Source organism: Protopterus annectens, chromosome 1.part1, assembly GCF_019279795.1.
Source record: "Protopterus annectens isolate FY-2018-M chromosome 1.part1, PAN1.0, whole genome shotgun sequence".
Classification (NCBI taxonomy): Eukaryota; Metazoa; Chordata; order Ceratodontiformes; family Protopteridae; genus Protopterus; species Protopterus annectens.
In genome coordinates, this window is record NC_056726.1 from 1,305,266,628 (window position 1) to 1,305,287,251 (window position 20,624).

Below are 20,624 nucleotides of genomic sequence, written 5' to 3' on the forward strand. Positions count from 1 at the left end.
CTTTCGGCCACCTAACCTGGACCGAAACACTACAGGTGGAGGCGTGTCCATATTCATTAAGGATATCCACACCTCCAGACTAGTTGCTCAGCATAATGCATCCAAGATTATCCAAGTGCAACTAACTCTGGTCAAGATCGCAATCCAAATTGTAACTTGCTACAGATTCCCCACCATGCCCCAGGATTCCCACTCCTCATTTCTTGATACACTCTAAAATATTAGGGTACAACCCAACACCCTAATAATGGGCGATTTCAACTACCCCACAATTAACTGGGAAAACTACTCATGTACCAACTCTTTTGTTCAACATTTTCTGTAATTCATAAATACCAAAGCCTTGGGTCAACTTATCCACACCCCCACCAGGGGCAGCAATATCCTTGACCTGGTCATTACCAACATGGGCTACCAGTGTTCCACACCATAGGTCAATTCCTTGCTGGTCAGCTCTGACCACAAGCTAATCAGCCTAGACATCCACATCCTGCCCCCACCCCCCATTAGGGAAACCACCGTAAAAAATTTCTCCAATGCCAACTTCACGCTTCTTAAGACAGAAGTAGCAAACTTCACGACACCCATGCAGACAGACAATAGAGGTACAACTGCTGAATCCTTCACAAATGCACTTTATAAGCATTTACATGAGTGCATGGATCTTGCTATCCCTAACAGAACCAAGATGCTATCTTCCAAAAAAAAGAAGCCAATCTGGTGGTCCGCTGGCTGCCATAAACAAACTCTACAACAGAAAAAAGAAACTGTTGCAAAAAAGAGAAAAATCCCATGACTGGAAGAACTCCCTGTTCAGTCTCAGTAAGAAGCTGAGATCCCTCATAAAATCCACCAAAAATAGTTATGAAAACAAAATAGCCAATGATTCTAAAGACAACCACAAAGCTTTCTATAGCTATGTCAAGAATCTCAATGGCAACACTCATATCTGCTCTGAGTTACAGCACAATGTCACTAAATATTCAGAACCAACTGAGAATGCCAACATCCTGGCAAACAGGTTCAGTGCTAACTTTACCCCCCCCCCTCACTCCCTATAGGGCCCATCTCTATACCGGAAGAATGCAATGCTCCTGTAATCACTGCTGCACAGGTAAAAACCACACTCTCCAAAGCCAAGAACACAGCATCCATGGGACCTGACAAAATCTCAGGCTGCGTTCTTCATGAACTACAGAATGAACTGACACCCCATCTAAGCACCATGTTCAATCATAGCCTCACCTCAGGCTTTGTGCCCACTGAATGGTGCACAGTGACTGTTATCCCACTCCACAAAGGGGGAGCCACCACAGACCCCGGGAACTGCTGCCCCATTAGCCTAATGAGTCTGATCTGCAAGGCCATGAAACATATCATCATGGAACTTATAAACAAAAGACATTGGTAATCTCCAAACTCTGGACCTCACCCAGTTTGGGTTTGTAAAAGGTAGATCATGTCTCCTAAAATTGACTTCTTTGAAGTAGTCACCAAAGTCATAGATGAGGGTAAGGTGGTTTACACAGCCTATCTAGATCTCGCCAAGGCTTTTGACACCATCCCTCACTCTGGAATTATAGATAAACTCACTAAACTAGGTATAAATCCCTATGTCACAAGATGAGTTGCCAACTGGCTCACTGACAGAACCCACACTGTGAAAGTAGCAGACTCCAAATCCGACTTCAGACCAGTGACAATTGGAGTACCACAGGGTCCTGGGTCCTCTCCTGTTTGGTATCTACTTTTCTGAAGTACAGGCTAACACAGAAGGTCTTTGGCTAATGAAGTTTTCAGATGACTGCAAACTAGGAGCCATAACTGAAACTCCTAATGATGTGGACATCCTACAAAAGGGCCTCAATGAGACAGATGCCTGGTGTCAAAGCCATGGCCTCAAGTTCAATGCCAAAAAGTGCATTGTCATCCCATTTGGTAAAAACTCTGTACCCATGAGCTACCATATAGTTGGTAGTCAACTTAACACTGAAAGTGTGATAAGAAACATTGTGACACAGGTTGACAGTAGTCTCTCCTTTGATAATCACATCACCACAGTAGTCAGGAAATCCTTCTATATGGCACACCTGGTTTCTCATCCAGGAAAAAAGAGGTCATAGATCCCCTCTACTCATCACTCATTAGACCCATTATAGAGTACAATGCCCCTTTTGGTATGTACCTCACAAGATATCTACAACAACTGGAAAGGCCGCAGAAATACCTCACAAAGAGGATTACTGGCCTCAAAGAGATGCCCTATGCAGACCGTCTCAAAAATCTCCAGCTTTACTCCGTCGCATATCGCCTACTCAGAGGCGATCTCTGCCTAACATACAAAGCTATGTCAAACCCAGAGCTATAGGACATGCTCCACTTAAAGAAATCCCAATCCCTCTGAGCTACATGCTCTAGGGACCTAAACCTTGTCACCACAATAAACAGAACATGCTGTAGGGATAGATTCCTGTCCCAGAGACTTCACATACTCTGGAACAAACTACCTATCTATATCAAACAAAGCTCCTCATTAGTACTCTTCAAGAAAAATCTTGATGATTGGATGGGAAATAGGAAATTCACCCCGGGGATCAATTCTGTGGCTCTGCTTGACAGGGGCACAGGAAAATAATTTTCTTGGGTGGCAAAAGCCAGGGTACCTTTTTGGTTAGGCTTGTATAGGCCCTAGGGCTGATAGCCTAGTACCTACCTATGAACCTATGAACCTATGAACCTATGATACAGTTAATCAGAGTAATGTGGTTACACCAGTTACATAACTGGTTGATTCTCCCTGAAGCCACCATGAGGCTGAAATGCCACACAGAAAGGTTGGTAGATTTGCCTAGAGGAAGCCAGCTGTCCACCCTTCTCCTTACATTGGTGTGTGAGTAGCTGCTACACAACATATGTATTGGGCTGTCACAGAGGCACAGGCTGGTTCCACCAGGGACTCAGAAGAAGAGTGCAAGTAATAAACATTGTGCATTCTGATGTGCAGGACTGCCTGAAGCATGTGGGTGACTTCTTGGACAGGATGAATGACACACTGGATTGGGCAGTGTCTGTAATGGAAAATGAGATGGGGGAGGATCAGCATCCACATGGCTGGAGAGCAGCTACATTGTCTGGTGTTATACGATGTGGCCATGCAATATCCTGCTCCCATAATGACACTAGTTCAACTAGTCCATCAGAGATTGCATTGTCCACACAAAGATATGGTAGCCATGTATTCATGATGACAACTCATCCAACACACATCCCTTATGTTTAGGTAGCACCCTGACTTCTAGCCAGGACCATGGAACTAGCAGTTAGCAATGCAACTCCTGGCAGAGGTAGTTCTCATGGCTGGTAATAATGCTGCTGAACTGACTAGTCTATTATGCATGGCTCACACTTATTTGAGATGCCAGGTCATAGTGCTAGCACAGTGTTTGATAGTGTTCATGCAGACACATCCAAATTCAACAAAAATTGCCCATACCACTTCACACACACAAACACACACACATACATACACGTTATCTAAACACTACTTTTGACTGATATACATATCCTGCTACTGCCCCTGACAAGTGAACATTTAATTAATAAATTTTCTGACACACACTCACTTCCTTAGTACCAGGCTTGTCCTTGTGTACCTCCCCACACACCCTGTGCAAGTGATGATGCCTGTACCCTGCCGTTTGCTCATTTCTTTGTGACTTACGGTTGCAGATATGTTTCCTGCACAGAGAAGATAGCTAAAGTTTGCTTACTCAGAAGCTTCCTTTATCGTAAATGCATTGCTGAAGAAACATTTTTATTGATTGTTCATAATGGTTGTGAATGATTGCTTATATAATTGTTGACTTTCATTGTATTTCTTTTCATATTGTTACTAATGCAGTTAAAGTAGATATTTAAGTATCGTTTATTGTTATACTTCTGCAAATGGTGCTAGCATTGACCTGTATACTGACTTACATAGAGTGGTCAACTGAAAAGCTTGAATCACAGTACTGGGCAAACTCCATAGTTGTGTATCGAAAACATCAGTCATAAGCTATTACTGACATCACTGTCCACCTGGGACATTTTAAGCTTAGGGACATATAAGTATTTGCATATGGCAGTAATCAGTTATATACCTCTTTTTTCCATCCAGGGTCTACACTTATCTTGTAAATACTGCAGCTATAAGTTGTGTCTTTGAGGTTGTCTCTGCCTGATGCTAACAGAACACAACCATTACTTGGTTTAAGTAAAGGTTGGAGACTTTTGCAGGCATCAGTTTTAATATTTATATGTGCTTAGGCTCTTAGGTTTTCACTTTGGTAGGCAGTGTGTGCACTATCCTTTGGCTAGAGCCATGGCATATTGTGCATTCCTATGTCTGCTGGCACATCTGCATATGGTGGCACTCCCTCAGACTACTGATTTGTGTCTGCTGGAGCTGCTAGCCTTGCCTGTGGTCCTGTCCCTTGTTGTCCTTGTTGAAGCTGTTTCTGAGGATTATACTGTGCAACATGGCACAAACTGTGAGTATATGGGCAGAGGTTGTTGGGTTGTAATGCAGGGCACCTCCTGATGTGTTTAGACACTGGAACCTTGATTTGAGCAAGCCAAATACACATGCTATGAAATTCTTAGTTTGAGCATGGGCATCACTGTGTCTTTTCTCAATGGGGTTGTGTGGGTTTCTAATGGGTGTCAAGAGCCAAGGTTTCAGTGCATAACCTGCATCTCCCACTAGATGCTCTTGTGGAAAGTCACCCCTAGCAAACCTTGTATACACCTCACAGGTGTGCAATATGTGTGAGTCAGGAAAACTGCCTGAGTTAACTGCAAAAACATTGTAGATCATCCCTTGAGCATTAGAAACAACCTGACAGTTTATAGAGTAGTAGCGTTTCCTGTTAACGTATCTCCTTCACTGCTCACCAGATATAGTTTTTATTTCTATGCGTGTGCAATAAATGGTCCCCAAATTTCAGGGAAGTGTGCTATTGCATAAAATTCCTGCATGTTTCTTGCTCTCTCCTCTGGGGTGTGTGGGAAACATATATGCTCCCTTGCATGTTGTAGGATTGCATTTAGAAAAGTATGTAATATTCTAGAAGCAGAGGCCTAGGATATCCCTAATATATCCTCTGTGGGTCTCTAGAAAGTACTTGTAGCTAGTATATGTAATGCCACACATACCTTTCTTTCCACTGGAATGGGTTCACCATGGTTTCCCCTGGGACCTCAGGTGAGGGTGGTAAAGGTTACATATTTCCTCTAGTGTTTCTCTGTCTACCTGATATTGCTCCACAAGTTCTGTGTCATGCAGTCCATGATAAGTCAAATGGGGTCTAAACACCCTTCTTCTTCTTCTTCTTGGCTGAGATTTGGCAGCATCTTGAATTAAAGCCTGTTGCACATACAGGTTAATTATGGCAACAGCAACCCCTAACATTTTTTTCAAAGTGTAACCTTGGCTGTATTCCAAAGAGTTTGGGATTTTAGGGCAAATTGCTACACTCAGTGTACATAATTGCTTTATAGGTTCCTGAATAACTCTGCCATGTTGGATTGGTTAATTATTATGTAATTCAACTACTTATGTTTTTATTAGCATATTCTGCCATTTACCCTTGTTTTGAGGCTCTACACTAAGTGTAGAGCTGTTTAATAAATATGAAATTGCACCGTATCATGTGCACAGAGTGGTGTGATGCATACATCATAGCAGCACATAGTATAAGCGTTCTTGAATATGCCAGTAATGTAAAGAAAACAAACACTGGCCGGTGAAACTGGATACAAAGTTTAATTAGCGCTTTCATCTGTTGTTACACTTGACTTTTTCAGATTAAAACAGGAATTATTCATACATCACTTCCTTTTATAGCAAGGCTAAGTCACATGTCATTAAAGCAAAATGCACCTAAAAATCACTGTTGTTTTAGTTGTTATTATACATAGCTAAATTTCACCATATAAAATGCATTGAAACCATACTTCTTTATTTACATATTGCATATAGCCTATCAGTCCCATCTCAAAATTAAAATAAAGTGCAATCCAAAATACATTTCCACAAAAATAAATCACGTACTTAAAATAAGCAAATGTTACTGTGTTGCTACAGAAATATACGTGTGCCCTCCCCCTAAAAATAAAGTTCAGCTTTCAATTTTAAATAGCTGGAGAGAGAACCTACATCATTCAGTCCAGGTGGGTTAGTGGCATCCACTTTAAGTTGCCACATGAATTCTTTAAATTCTAGAAAAAATTCCTTTGGTGCCCCCCCCCCACCCCACTATCGGATACTACTTGATCAATGGCTACAAATTTAAACTTCTGATCTGGGTTCAAGATAGTATGTACAGCCAATACATTCTTTTCATTACCCTTCCTAATGTCATACATATGTTGGTAAATACGAACTTTAAACGCTTTCTTAGTCTTTCCTATGTAAAAACTTTCACAGCCTTGACATAGGGCGACATATACATGTGTACTGTTACAGTTCAACTTCAAATTTAGTTGAACTGTACTATACCTTGGAATAAAAACTTTTTCTGTTTCTAATACATTCACAGATTGGTTACAGTGTCCACATTTTAACATCTTACCTTTCTTACAGTTTTTATTCCCCCCCTTGTTTCCAACAAATCTTTGACACATGCATCTTTTTTTGCATGACACATGGTCTGTCACCAATATTTGTAAGAACCTCGTTGTCACTTTTAAATATAAACCAATTCTTTTTTAAAATATATTTTATGTCATACAACAGCAAGTTGTACGTCAGAATAAAGGCGGTTAAACTCGTTTGTGTTCCTTGACCCCACACCAACTTTTTATTACTGCTGTTGTCCCTTTCCTCTGAGCCTAATAGTGGAAAAAAGTTATTTTTAGGTGCATTTTGCTTTAATGACATGTGACTAGTCATGCTATAAAAGGAAGTGATGTATGAATAATTCCTGTTTTAATCTGAAGAAGTCAAGTGTAACAACAGACGAAAGCGCTAATTAAACTTTGTATCCAGTTTCACCGGCCAGTGTTCGTTTTATTTTCATTACTGGTTTTATCTGTGGTTGTTGGCTCTGTTCTTGAATATGCCCCTTAATGTTCACCACTTCATTCATACCTACATATCTATCTGATCTCAAACCATCTGCCACTTAACTTCCCTAACCTCTAATCTGTTCCTATAATCCCACCCCATAATCACAATGTTCATGGTCAACAATCATAAAAAATTTATTTTTTAACCCATCACATTTTAGGGTATATCTATACAAGGCATTATTAACATCTTTCTTTTTAATATGTTAATAATGCTCCCTTATTCTAGTAGATAACTTCCTGGTAGTCATACCAATATAATAATTGCTACAATTTTTACAAAAAATAAAATCCTAAAGCACTCGTGAAGCAGTATGCCCAGTGTGAAATAAGCAATTTATTAAAAGGCCTTTTAATAAATTGTTTATTGCACAATGGACATACAGATTCATGAGTGCTTTGGGATTTTATTGATTTCCCTTTTGGGTTGCACTTGTTCTTGTTTTTGACTTTACACAAAAAGCCAGGTATACTAACCCTACAGAGTTGCAAGTAAAATGGGCAGGACAATAAATTGTTCTATTTAAATGTGATAGAATTAAAAAAGAACTCTCATAGATATAGTGACACCATTTAAAACTTTCAGAAGTATAAGTACCTATTTTCTTGTTAGTAATTGTGAAGGGTACCTTAAAGTTATGAGTTCATAATTAACTCTTGAGATAAATACCTCTTTTATATGCAAAAATAGTAGCATTCTCTACTATTGTAGTAAACTCAAAATTATCTCTAATAATGTCCCAGTGTTTCCCAATAATGGGCCGGATTCACGATGGCTTGCACGGAGTCTAAGATTAGAGTAAGACTCCATGCAGCCATCATGTCCGATGAGCGATCCAGGAACAGCCGGCAGAGGCGTGCAAGAGAGCTCCTAAAACAGCTCTTACACGGACAGGGCCGGGCCATGCAAATTACCTCAATTGCAACCAAAAGGCATGCAAATGAGGTAGAGTTGCAATTCAGGAAACCCGAACATGTCCGAGTAAGAGCAGTGTTATTTGCAGAAATGTACTCAGTTGACAACTGAGTACCGTTCTGCAAATAGCAAAACGGAGCCGTGACAGCTCCAAATAAAGGTTGCATCCAGTAGAGGAAGCATGCCAATGGCCAAATATACAGCCGTTGGCAATGTTTCCTGATGCAATATGAAAATAAAAATAATTATTTTTTTTCTCCGATTTCCGATGTTTAAGCGTAGCGCAGAGCCGCGCAAACGGGCTGTGCTCTAAAAACCAGAGAAATAAAAATTTAAACCCACAAATGTGGATTTTACTTAAATTGTTAATTTACAATGCAAGGGAATGGCAGGCTGAAGACAACATGGCCACCGAGTAGAGGTTGCTAAGGGGGGAAGCACAGTCTAAGAGATGTAACCAAGCATTAGTAGGCAATCCTATGCAAAGGAGGATTAGGATAGTGAATCACAGGTTTACATAGCAAATGAGCACAGTCAGTGGAGTGTAGGAGTAGGATAAGGGGAGTAACAGAGTAGAAGATAGGTGACATCATGAGTGGGGTATGTATGAAAGAAGGGAAGCTCATTGGAGCAGAGTGGCATGTGTCAGCTGTCATTTACACATCATTGAAAGAGGTGTGTCAACAGGTAGGCTAGGTAAATGCAAGAAATGGAAGGTGTATGCCATGAATAACACCAAAGTTTCTTGCTGAACGTGTATGCGCACGTGTGCACGCCTGTAAACCCGAGTAAGACAGTGTGTGCACTTGTAAGCGTGAGTGCGCGCGTGCAAGCCAGAGTAAGCATGTATAAGGCAGTTTAAAGTGTTGTAAATGCGTTTGCGCTGGTGTGCATGCAGTTTAACCTGAATAAGCAAGTTTTAGTCCATGTAAGCATGTGTGCGTGCGTGTGAGCTGCTGTGAGCGTGTTTGCACTTGTGTGCTCGGCGCTGCCCATCCCCGAGGAAACGGAAAGGAAATAGGAAGCAGAAATAATAGTAGGAAGCTACCAGGGAGTACTGCAGAGCTAGCAGGTGAAAACAATCAGAATCAGGCAATTACACAGGCAGTACACTAGCCCAGCCCAGCCTAGCACTTAAAACTCTGCAAACAACAGTTCATTATGTTTCTCACAAGAGACACTGCAGTAAGCTAATAGAAGTGAAAACTGAAAAAGCTTTACTGAGACAAAGAAATGTTAGGGGCTGCCATTGCTGTTATAAGGCAACATATGCAACTTGCTGAGGGTGGTGACAATGGAAATGCTGCTAGACAACCCACAGTGAGGAGACAGAGAAGAGTGTACAGGCCCATGGTAACCTACCAGGGGCTACATGAGCTGGAGATAGTGGAGCGCTATAGAGTGGACAGAGACCTCCTGCAGCAAATTGTTGAGCTGTGTAGGCCATGCCTTACACACAGAACCAACAGAGGGGAACCCATCCCAGTGGAAACCAAAGTATGTGTTGGCCTAAGAATATTAGCAACAGGTACCTTCCAAAGACCAACTGGTGATATGATGGGGATATCACAGGCATCAGCATCCAGGGTAATGCAACAGTTCCTGGATGCCATGTCAGCACATGTCAGTGATCATGTATATTTCCCCAATTCCCATGAGGTATTGGCCAGCAATATGCCTCTCTTCCAGCAAATAGCGGAATACCCTGAGGTAGTGGGTGCAATAGACTGCACGCACATATGCATCAAAGCACCAGCTGGCAAGCGGGGTAGGGTCTACTTCAACCGCAAGGGCTTCCCCTCCATCAACTGCCAGGTCATGTGTGATGCCCAGGGCATAATACTGAATGTGTGTGCTGGCTGCCCTGGAAGCTACCATGATTCTCATATCTGGCATCTGACGCAGCTGTACCAGACATTTGCCAATGGGGACATCCCACATGGTCACCTAGTGGGGGATGCTGGCTATGCACTGGAGCCGTGGCTGATGACACCCATCAGAAACGCACACACACCTGAACAGGAATGACATAATGAGGCACATGCACAAACACAAAATGTAATCGAGCGTGTGTTTGGGCTGCTCAAGTCATGGTTCCGGTGCCTGGACACATCTGGTGGAGCCTTGCAATACTCACCAACTACATGTACCCAAATTGTCATGGTATGTGCTATGCTACATAATATGATCCTGCGAAAACAGCTGCAGCAGGACCAGCATAGGCCTGGGCCAAACAGCCCCCCACCATTGCCAAGGTCATCACAGGCGTGACTCGGAGGAGGAGCAAGCTGAGCCTGCCCCAGTAGGCAGAAGAAGGCGTGCCCAGTAGGCTTTGGCCTTGGCAAAGAGGCAATGCATAGCACATACACTGGCTCAGTAGGAACACTGGAAATGATACCTCTCTCTGACTCGCACATATAGTAAAAGGGATGCCTCAGTTGACACTACCTGCTATCAAACATGTACAGGGAGTGTAGTATGTGCATCCGACATAGGCAGCCCTGCAGCACCACCTGAGGCATGAATGCTATGTGTTAAGCAATTTAAGGCAGTGCTAAACAACATTTACCACCATTTAGTATATGCAAACAGAATCGCACACACCAACTAGTACAACTGTGGTGAATGTCGAGTAATGTTGGACAATGTCCAGCAAAGTTGGTGAATATACAGCAATATCAGATAAGCATGGTCTAAGTAGGGCATAGCTGAACAAAAGCCAACATGCTCATATTTGCTTAACTGGCCCTTAAGCAGTCTGGTCTGCTCAGTATGAAAATATAAAGCAGTGATGGGCCTCAAACCCAGGATACTGTGCACTATAGGTAAAGTACTGAACCACTAAACCATGACAGTATTGCAGTGGTCAGCCAGTATGAAGGAATGTTGATAGGTCTATGCAAAGTATCTCATGGAAACCCTGCAGGCACAGCATAATCCATGTAGAATTAAGACACAAAGGTGAATCCTGCAGTAAGAACAGAACTTGACTTCCAACACACACAGTATAAATGTTAATATTGGTCATGTTCACACACATCCACAAATGTAGTGGACTTCAGATCGCAACATACTGAAAGGTCACACTGGGCATGCTCACACACTTGAATAAATGAGACATATGTCAGGCAACAAAACATGGAAAGCCTGAACTGGGCATGCTCACACACTTAGGCCATGTCTGAGTACAGCAGTGGGCCACATATCTGGCAGTTGCATGTGTTAACCCAGGAACCTCTCACTATCCAGCAATCTGCCCTGTGCACACAGTTACATGACAACAGACATATATATAATATAGTGGAACCCAGTCATGATCAAACATGTTCTGCAGATACCTAAGTTGTTCATAGAAACTGGGAAAGCAAAGATGATAAAGACCTGCAAACAGTATCAGCAATAAATATCGTGCATCCTGAACATAAGCATAGGTTCAGAGGTCGATACTAGGCTATCTGCCCTAGGGCATGTACAAGCCTAGCCAGAGTGTGTTTGGCTTTTGCAACCCTGTCAGATTACAACATTGTGCCAGTGAATAGTAGGTCACACAAGATAGCCCATGTACGTTTAGGCTACTGTGCCTCTGTGTAGCAGGGACACAGAAGATATCCCAGGGGTAAACATACGATCACCCATACAGCCGTCAAGATGTCCCCTGTAGGTGGTCAGTGGGTGGCTCTGCCTATGTGTAACTGTGATCACAATCCAGAGTGAGTGGAGGCCCTGGGATAAGAATCTGTCCCTCCAGCATGTCCTATTAACATCTGTGCTGAGGTATATGTCCCTGGAGTGTGTAGCTTTAAGGGAGTCGGATATCCTGAGGTGGAGCATGTCCAGTAATTCTGGGTTGGGTATTACTGTAAACAACAGGCACACATCATATCCGAGTAGGTGGTAAGCAACTGAGTAGAGCTGGAGTTACTGCATCTGAACTGTGCAGGTCATCTGTGTGAATCCCTACATCTTCTTGGTGAGGAACTTTTGTGGCCAGTACAGTTGCTGCAGGTGTTGGGTAAGGTACACCCCAAAGGTGGCTTTGTAACCAAGCATGGTTGTGATGAGTTTAGGGGCACAATGACCTCACTCGATCTAGAAGTGAAACCATATGGGATAAGGTGGCTTATATAGAAGGACTGTCCAACTACCTTGCAAACATGAATGTCAAAGGCGACAGTACAAACAAGGCATGCCTCCAATCACCTAACAATTCCTACCATATGTAATGGAGTACTACCCATGTGTAAATGTGTGGGCATGTTGTTATCCCCAAAGGGGATGACTATGCAACTAATGGCATTGGCTCAGGCACCAGTCATCCATCTCTGTGAGACCCTGTTGGAGTATACATGTGGCAGCTGGAGAGTTGATCATAGCACCCAGTTTGCAGACAAGTGCGAACAAGGTCAGCCATATTCCCCCTGTGGTAGCCTGTACGTCAGACAAATATACACTGAACAAGAAATGTATTTATTTATTTATTTATTATTTGTTGACTGGGAAAGTCCGACTAGGTTCCACAGATCCTGTTTTCAGCAGAGGCCCGGGGAGAAATGCTCTAGAAGCATGTCTTTAGAATGTGGGAGAAAACCAGAGTACCTGGAGGAAACCCACACGAATGCAGGGAGAACATGCAAACTCCACACAGAAGGCACCCCAGCCGAGAATCGAACTGGAGAACTTCTTGTTGTGAGGTGACAGCATTAACCGCTGCACCACTGCGCCGCCCTAGATGTCCCAGGACCGAGCCGTGTGGGATGCCACGTGTAACTGGTGTATAGTCAGACATGGCACCTGCAATCCTGACCATGTGTGTGCTATCCCTGATCCAGGTAGCAATCCATAATGTGAGATATGTGTCCATATTAATGCTTGTGAGCCTATGCATAATGGCCCAGTGGGTAATTGTGTGGAAGGTTTTTGCAAGGTTCAGGTAGGCTGCATGTACAACTGTCCCTATATTGATGGACCTGTTAACTGTCTAAAGAATACAAACATGTTCAAGAGGCAAGATCTGCCCACAACAATGCTGAAATGTGTAGGACACAGTGTCTGTAGGTTCCTGATGTCTATGTGTAAGAGTCCCATGACAATATGCTCCATAGCTTTGCAGAACAGGCTAGTTAGGCTTATAGGGCAATATTGTGTGTGGTCCGTTGTGGCACCAACTCTGTGGAGTGGGACCACTGTCGCCATACGCCATTCTATGGGTACATATCCTGTAGTAATTTCAATATTGCACAGTGATGTAATGTGCGTGTTATGTTTGTCATGAAGCTTGTGTAAGATGCATGCCGGGACACCATCTGGTCCCATTGATGCCGTAATGTATGATTTGGGGAGGGCAGCACTCACCTGTTACTGTGTGACGTCAGGGAGGTTACACTCTGTTGGGATGGATAGTTGCTCCCTAGGTGGGATGGGGGGGGACATCTGCACCGAACCTGTTTGCCAGGATGTTGGCTATGCCAGTGGGTTCAGGGTAAGTTTAGTCAGTATACAGTAACTCACAGCATATCAGTGAGTATCCACCCAGGTTCCCGACAATACTGAAGAAGGCCTTGTGATAGCCCTACATGTCTGGTGCATTTGTCCATGAGAAGCAGCCCTTACATAGGTACATGACTGATTGCAGCTGTCTGCTAGTACAGATCACAGATGCTTGCCCCATCTGTGATTGTGCTCTATCATGTAGTAGGTTCCTCCTGATGTTGTACAGCTTATTTATGGCTGGGGTCTACCAGACAGGTCCCCTGTCATTGGAGGAGTGAGTCCTGTTTGGGATAGCACAATCCATGCAGTCCACTAGGTGTCCATAGAATGTGTATGTAAAGGATTCAGCAGTCGGAGCCATATTTGCCACTGTCTCAGGGTCTCTGAAGGATACCACCTTGCTTTGGTGAAGTGAGACGTTGGCTCATGAGAAGTTCACCAAGATTACCCAGGATGGGTGTGTGGAGTGTATATGTATGTCCAGTGAGATATATGTATGTTCTGACCTTACCAATGAGGGGTATATCGCTGGTGTGGAACATAGAATCCCCATGTTGGTGATGATCAGGTCCAATATGTATTCCCCCTTGTGGCTGTGGTGACTGGTTGTGCCATAGCATATGAATTTACAAATAGTAGTGACTGTAGGGTGAGGGTGTTGGGGCATGAGTAGTATCCCCAGTCAATATTCGTGTATCTGAAGTCACCCAATATAATGGTGTTTGTGGAGACCGTCATATTCTCCACTGTTCCCCGAAAAGCCGAGTGTGGTTCCTGAGTATGGGAGGGTGGTCTGTAGCAGGCAACAAATTGAAAGGCAGAATTGCACAATGGTAGTTGTATATGTATGGTCTGTGATGCGTAGTGCAGTGCTACTAACCCGGAGGTGTGTGTACCTGTGATGTATATGAATACTCCCCCTAGTTGTGTTGTCCGTTCCAAGTCCTGTGGTCAGAAAGCATGGTATGAAACATAACCTGGTAGTGCTGGTATGCATATGTGAGACAGAACTAGGCGTCTGTTAGTGCACAGATATCGCTATCCTCCATACTGAGGAGAGTCCTGAGTGGCTGCAATATGAGGGTAACATATCTGGTGTTGAGCAGCATTACCCTCAGTGACATTTAACCTGTAATGTCTATGGTGGTGTGTTTGTCTTGTGAGCCCTGCTCAACAAATGCACTATGGTGGTAGCAAGAGCCGTAGCCAGCATTTGAAGGTCCAAGGGTGACAGGTGCAAGCTGTCCATAGTGAAGTTACGTGGCATGTCGAGCATGTCACCACAGGCTGACAGACACTGTATCCCCTATGAATGACACCAATTAGTTAGCCAACTGTTAAACGTGATATGTTTGTCTGTATACTGTGACATCATACTTGGTGGGTGTAGGATGCTAGACAAGGTTAGGGTCATACTGGCCTGGGCTACATGATCACAGTGTTCCTCCATGTACCATGTCATGTGGTCCAGGGACTAATGTCTGAGGTTTTACGCACCAGCAGGGACAATGATGGTGCCAGTTCCGTACTTGCTTTGGAGTGACCTGACTGCAAGTGTTATGTCCAAATGCAGTCGAATCCACAAACATATTTATTGTTGTTAGCGCTTTCATGCACTATACCTTAGTGCACTTCTTCAGACAACATAATATCGGGTAAAACCTCTTAAATACAAAATACAATTAAAACATAATTATCGACACACCCAGTCATTGATGCATCGCTTAACTTTTAAAACCACATGCTCATAAAGAACTTCTAATGCACATATCTTGTCTAAATACAAAATCAAAAAAATAGAAGTCTTTCTTTAAAAATACATTGGATACTATTTGAATTAATAATTTATCATTCCAAAGCTTTTAATTTAAGCAAACATTTGATGGAACAAACATTGTTAATTCCAGGGTGAACATAGGCATTGGTCTTTAGCTGCCATAACAATTCTTGCTCTTCTAATTTTAAATGCCATGGGCCACCTCTAGAATTTTTAAGAACTTGCTGAACTACTAAAAATTTAAAGCTATGAGAATTGTATTCAAGTATATGCCTAGCTAAAGCGTTGGTACTAATACCTTTCAAAATAGCATAAATATGCTCATAAATTCTTTGCTTCAACTGTCGCTCAGTCTTGCCGAAATAAAATGCAGGGCACGACTGGCATAAAGCTAGGTATACTACCCCTTGGCTTTCGCAATTAAATCTATCAGAAATACCATATCTAATGTTATTCACATAGAAAAAATTAGTAGTTCAGCAAGTCCTTAAAAATCCTAGAGGTGGCCCATGGCATTTAAAATTAGAAGAGCTAGAATTGTTATGGCAGCTAAAGACCAATGCCTATGTTCACCCTGGATTTAACGATATTTGTTCCATCAAATGTTTGCTTAAATTAAAAGCTTTGGAATGATAAATTATTAATTCGAATAGTATCCAACGTATTTTTAAAGAAAGACTTCTATTTTTTTGCTTTTGTATTTAGACAAGATATGCGCATTAGAAGTCCTTTATGAGCATGTGGTTTTAAAAGTTAAACGATGCATCAACGACTTGGTGTGTCGATAATTATGTTTTAACTGTATTTTGTATTTAAGAGGTTTTACCCAATATTATGTTGTCTGAAGAAGTGCACTAAGGTATAGTGCATGAAAGCGCTAACAACAATAAATTTGTTTGTGGATTCGACTGCGTTTGGCCACCACTTCATTTTGTTATTGCAAGTGTTATGTGGCAGATCCTGCCACCCAACAGACAGCACAAAGGGACTATTCCCTTATATGGGCTGGTGAGTGGTATGTCAGTGTGTCTGACAATAAGTGTCACCTATCACAAGTGTATTAGGTGTGTTGTGTATCCCGAAGGGCAGTGACTGTGTGGCACACTGACATTGTGAACTATGTGAGATGTGGGCATTATAGTGGGGTTGCAGCTGTCTGTGTGCCTGCTGTGGAGGTCTGTGCTGCTTAGGCAGAGTTCATTTATAGCATCCGAGTATGTGTATGTGTGATAATGTGGTTTGAGTGCTGTCGACAGAGGATATGTGAGATTGATATGTGGTGTGTGTGGTTACCTTCACCACCTGATAGACTGTGCCAGTCATGGGTCGAGAGAGTTCAGCACCCTGTATGTCTCTATAGGTGCATCTCACACATATATCTGAGTTTGTCGGGAGGAGGAGAGTGTTGCCTGTGTACATGAGGCAGATGTGAGATTGTGTCTACATCACAATATTCACCAGCTGGACTGGAGAGTACACATGAAGCCGACCCCTGGACATGCCGGGATATCATGATGACATACTCTGTAGCCAGATCACAAAGGATCAGTACGGTGTTGTGTGTAAAAGAGTATAACAGGGATTACTGCTCAGGTTCGTTGGTGTTCTGTAAAGAGTAGCTGAGAAGGATTCCAGACTGAATCATGACACCTCCGACAGCTATGTCATATATAGCAATGTACACACATATATGTCATGAGTCAGGGCCAACTGTACCTGACTGACAATGCCGACATCCTGACAGACAGGCCCATATATACATACCCACCTCCCACTGACAATAGTCCATATCATCATACCAGGAGATATCACATGTAGAATGGATGAACAGCTACCCCCAATGCCAAAAGCATGGCATCAAGTGGACTACATGGATTCCCAATATGTGTCATGCATAAACTACAGAAGAAACAGATCCTGCCCCTGAACAGTCAGCTGAGCCTCCCCCCCTACACAGGATGTGGAACCGTTGAATGTGTTACAGCAACATATGGCACTCCACACAAGTGTTGGTGCACAACACACCATGGGAAGTATAGTCCAGTATGCCTATGAAGTCTGATCTGCAAGGCCATGGAGCCCATCATGGTCGAAGTCATACACAGAGCTATTGGAAGCTGACATATACACAACCTTACTAACTGTGGTATGTTCATGTGCGGATCATGGTTCCCAAACATGCTAGACTGTTTGCAAGGCAGACACCCAGGACATACATCACTGAACACAGCTACACATGTCTCACATACACTTAGAATAGCCCTCTATCAACATCCCAGACACATGTAGTACCCACAAAACCAACAAGCTGTGCATAAATATGTGTTGACATGTGAAGGAATGTCAATGTGTCCACAGATAGATCACACAAGGCAAGGATTATGAGTTCTTGTTCAAGCTGTTGACACCTGATGACCCACATGGACCATTCCTGGAATGGCATAAAACAAAGTGTACACACATTACCATGTCCAGTCTGATGATGTTACCATCCTAGAAATATGGCAGGTGAAGGAAAACCACCCAGTAAAGCAAATAGTGCGCTGTGCTAATGTGTCTCTCTCTAGTATTATAACCTAGTTAGGTAGGGGTTTGAATCCTGCAAACGCTGACTGTGTGTGTGTGGCGGGGGTGTATGTGTGCAATTGTCTTTGAAATGACTGCCCTTTTTGGAGACTGGGAAAACACACTAGAAGATGTACATTCCTCTTTAGAAAGACTGATGATGTCACCACCCTAGAAATACAGCAGGAGAAGGCAAACAACCCAATAAATCAAATGCCGTGCCGTGCTAATGCATCTCTCTCTAGTATCATAACGTAGGTAGGGGTTTGAATCCTGCAAACGCTGACTGTGTGTGTGTGGGGGGGGGTGTATGTGTACAATTGTCTTTGAAAGGAGTGCCCTTTTTGGAGACTGGGAAAACACACAAGAAGATGTACATTCCTCTTTGGAAAGACTGATGATGTCACCATCCTAGAAATACAGCAGGAGAAGGGAAACCACTCAGTAAAACAAATAGCAAGCCTTGCTAATGCGTCTTTCTCTAATATCATAACATAGGTAAGTACGGGTTTGAATTCTACAAATGCTGACTGTGTGTATGTATGCAATTGTCTTTGAAAGGAGTGCCCTTTTTGGAGACTGGGAAAACACACTAGAAGATGTACATTCCTCTTTGGAAAGACTGATGATGTCACCACCCTAGAAATACAGCAGGAGAAGACAAACCACCCAGTAAAGCAAATAGTGCGCCGTGCCAATGCATCTCTCTCTAGTATCATAACATAGTTAAGTAGGGCATTTCAAAGTATATTGTTATACACTTCACATTTAAGTTAAAACAATTCCACAATAATTAAAATACTTCAACTATATGTAGTATGCTCTCCTTTTATTAGAATTAATTTCTAAGAGAGTTCCATACTTACTATAAACATTTCTTCTGCTAACACAAACATTCGTTCTAGTTTTAACTAGTAATTAGAAATAATGTCTATAAATATGTCTTCCTTTTCTTATTAATATTAGTTCTCCCAAAGTTATTTGTAATTGTTGTTTTAATATTACATAATTATATTTCAAAATTGTTCCATTACATACACTAAGCACATCTGTAATTTTATTCTATATGTACCTCAATGGTGTCAAGGTATATACAACTCTTAATGTTATTATTTTTATTTTTGTTTTTGACATTACACACAGCATACCCTTGTAACTTGGTATTTATCTTACTTGTTACCTACTATTTTAACAATGGCTTAGTAGGTATTACTTCACTGAGTCCTGGTACTACTGCCGCATTAAGTCTAATCTGCCATCTAACTTCTTTGTCGCTCACTAGTGCCTTGATATTTCCTCCACGTGAAAGATACAATTATACTTAATAACAATGTTAAAACAAGAATTAGATTTATGAATGGGAACTGTATGAGCCAGCATGTTATATATTTAGCCCTGTGCAACACATGTATGAATTATTATGTTGGGAAAACTGATCGATATCTGAAAAACAGAATATACGATCATTTGTATTGTATAAAAAAGAAAGATCCCAACAATGCCTTGTCAAGGCACCTTATGAACAACAAAAGTTGCACAGGGTTTAAGTTTGCCATTTTGGAATTGGTGAGACCAAATCCACGTGGAGGAAATATCAAGGCACTAGTGAGCGACAAAGAAGTTAGATGGCAGATTAGACTTAATGCGGCAGTAGTACCAGGACTCAATGAAGTAATACCTACTAAGCCATTGTTAAAATAGTAGGTAACAAGTAAGATAAATACCAAGTTACAAGGGTATGCTGTGTGTAATGTCAAAAACAAAAATAAAAATAATAACATTAAGAGTTGTATATACCTTGACACCATTGAGGTACATATAGAATAAAATTACAGATGTGCTTAGTGTATGTAATGGAACAATTTTGAAATATAATTATGTAATATTAAAACAACAATTACAAATAACTTTGGGAGAACTAATATTAATAAGAAAAGGAAGACATATTTATAGACATTATTTCTAATTACTAGTTAAAACTAGAAGGAATGTTTGTGTTAGCAGAAGAAATGTTTATAGTAAGTATGGAACTCTCTTAGAAATTAATTCTAATAAAAGGAGAGCATACTACATATAGTTGAAGTATTTTAATTATTGTGGAATTGTTTTAACTTAAATGTGAAGTGTATAACAATATACTTTGAACTGTGTTTTTAAATTTGTATTTTCTTAATTGAATAATTAATTGTATAATTTACGTTTTAGGCGGGAATTTTTTGTATAAAAAGGAGGTGGGTGTTTTGTTATGTTGTTCTGATGAAGTCCAGTTGTACCTGGATGAAAGCGCTCAACTATCGTTGGTTCATTTTATGGAATAAAAGAGAGCTTTGGTTGGACGTGCCTGGATTATATATTTTTTCAGCTGGAGACGGTTGTTTGTAGCAAGTAGTTGTTGTAATCCAGGAATTTGTTAATAATAGTTAAGTAGGGGTTTGAATCCTGCAAACACTGAGTGTGTGTGTGTGTGTGTCAATGCGGTGTGAAATTTACTTTTACTATGGTATGACATGTTATGATCACAACAGTAAGTGCATTGCACACATCAGTAATCTGCATGGCAAAATATATGTGTACATGTTCCCTCAATCACTACATAGGTGTGAAGCCTGCATACTACATGAATACATTTGTTGCCATTGACAGGTTGTGCGCTGCTTCTCAGATCGTAGGTCACATATGTATGTATGTGGCAGGGCCATCCACTGTCGTGATCCGTGGCCAAGGTCATCTGTGCTACACGCACCCATGACAGTTACTTAAGAGTAG